Here is a 2354-nt window from a genome sequence, read left to right as displayed (position 1 = left end):
TGAGCGTTTCCGAATTTCTTTGATAGCAATTCCAGACACGATTGAACCAATAGATTGCACAATAATAAGACTTGGTCTTAAGCAATACGTTCTAGAGTATAAAACGAAGGATGAAGTAAAAAATATAAAGAATAGCAGCCAAAGGACTACACACTAACCGACGTACAACTATTAGGGTGGGAAAAGCTTTTGTTTCGCGAATCATGCAGCGTATAACAACTTTTTGTTATCGCCTACTTACTTCCAGTGAATCCAATTCCCAATTTAGTAACGTTGTCGAGCGTTCTTTCTTTATAGCCTTCAAAAGAAACCTCCAATTTGGCAGTCTAAAGATACAGATTCATTATGGAAGGTCGGACTGAAGCTGATCTATCCGTTTCATAAATGAAGCCCAATATTGACAAACCACGATGCCAAAGTCCAGGTATTTCCACAGGGAGCCCAATATTCACCATTTGCTTGAGGTTTATTTGCAAAAGATCATTTTGATAGAGTGCTTTTAGTCTCCCTGTTGAATAGGTGACGTCAACTAAATTAGATAAGTTATTTACTATTTTAGCTGACGTCACCTAAATTTGAAACTACGAGTAAACCGCTACTGAGATCAGGGGGAGAAATGATGATAGAATGAATGTCTATTCACTCATTCTCTGGTAAAACAATCCCCCCCGGATTAGCATGACCGTTATTTGGCGCGCTTTTACTATTTTAGGTGACGTCAACTAAATAGATCTCTAAGTTAGATAAATTTATCTAACTATTCAACAGTGAGACTGAATGCACTCTATTCAAAATGTAAGCTTATGTCTGATGCAATAGACCGGAACTCAAAATTGGAAGTCAACTCGGAACTCGGAAGTGGGTTGCCCTTGTCGGCAATAGCCGGCCGCTACGGTTAATTACCGTTTATACCAGCTCAAAGGACATGAACCGTGCCCCCTCAGACAGTATTATAGAACAATAGATAGATCCTATCCAGTGGATAAACAGCATCGACTTATGATCCAATGGATAAGGATTTATCCACCAGATAGCACTATCCAGGCTTTGTACAACCGGGACCAGGTGGCTAAGTGCAAAATTTTGGCAAGGTCTATACAGAGCAGACAAAAGCACCCAAATAGGCATGGATGTTGGTTAGGGTTTGGTGATCAATATTAGACCCGGTGCCCAGTTCAAACTTTAGCGGATATCCTGTTAAGGGGTAATAAAGTTTCTAAGAAATTGTCTTGACGGGTTCCCTGTGGTAGAACTTTTAACTTGCCTATTTTACACTAAATGATACCTGAATGACCAGTAACAAACTGCTAAACGATAAAACAACTTGTTTTCATCAAAAGGACAGAAAACACCATTTCAAATTTATCAATATAACCGTTTTCGTGATACAGCAATTCGTACTGGTGCCCAGGCTCCACTCGGTCACTCTTGATAATAGCAAAAAGCCGATGAAAAATTTGTTTAAATTCACGGCAGAAAATGCAGCTTTTACTTATTCTTCGGTTCATTTCTACCTGTTTTTCCGCTTGTTTAATTTCATCTCCACTAGATACATTTCTATTAAAAACTATAGCTTGTTTGCAGATATATATTACAATATGATTCTTAATAAAGACGCTATCGCCCTAATACTACAGTTAATACAGACCATGTTCTGATTCTTTCTTTTATTATCTTTCTGAAATTTCAAGCCGATGAGAACCAAGCCAACCTTCAATGATGACACTAAGTACTGTGCTAGTCTGTTGATTAGTGGCTGAAGCACAAAGTATAACAACAACGTACAGCAAAAAAAAAAAAACACGCACAAAATACCTAACAATCTATTAAACATGTACGAAAAGAAAAGAAAAGAAAAGAAAAAAAGAAGAGCATATCTTTATCAAACAGCTTCGGACATCTTCGGAATGGTCATCCTCAACGGTCCATGTATCACCACTCTTGCATGAGCCATATCCATCATGTGAAGGGATGTCCTGTCCTCTATGGTAACGTCACTGGTGGTCGAGATGCCTGCCTGAAATATAGCCTTCTCACGGTGTTATATTATGCAGAGCGTTCTGGGACTAGAAAAGGAACATTCGTCCTACAGGTTACATCGGTGAAGTGGCTTTGCGTAGTTTGTGATTATATATATATTTTAAATCATTTTGAACAACATACCAGAGTAAAAGAGATTGTCGATAGCTCTGGAGTGCATGCAGAACAGTCGACCTATTCTTGCTTCATTGACAGAGCCTAGACTTGCTTGTTCTGTCGTGCATGATGAAGGTCTGCTCCGCTCCGGGGTGCGGAAGTCGCTAGAATCTGTTGATAGCTTCTGGAAGGAAGTCATGGCGCAAGCTCCATGCCAA

General features: G+C 39.3%; 1 long non-coding RNA gene across 1 annotated transcript; it reads left to right on the top strand.

The window, feature by feature from the left end:
- The first annotated feature begins 251 nt into the window (after nt 1-251).
- LOC116290548 (uncharacterized) lies at nt 252-1804 on the top strand. Its single transcript, XR_004196475.2, has 2 exons — nt 252-424; nt 1692-1804. It is a non-coding gene; the product is annotated as an uncharacterized LOC116290548 (long non-coding RNA).
- Nucleotides 1805-2354: the final 550 nt, after the last annotated feature.

Source organism: Actinia tenebrosa, unplaced genomic scaffold (genome assembly GCF_029948245.1).
Source record: "Actinia tenebrosa isolate PJP-AT-01 unplaced genomic scaffold, QUT_ActTen_1.0 PGA_scaffold10__47_contigs__length_13832649, whole genome shotgun sequence".
Classification (NCBI taxonomy): domain Eukaryota; kingdom Metazoa; phylum Cnidaria; class Anthozoa; order Actiniaria; family Actiniidae; genus Actinia; species Actinia tenebrosa.
The sequence above is the reverse complement of the archived record's forward strand: the minus strand, read 5'-3'. Positions and strand labels throughout refer to the sequence as shown.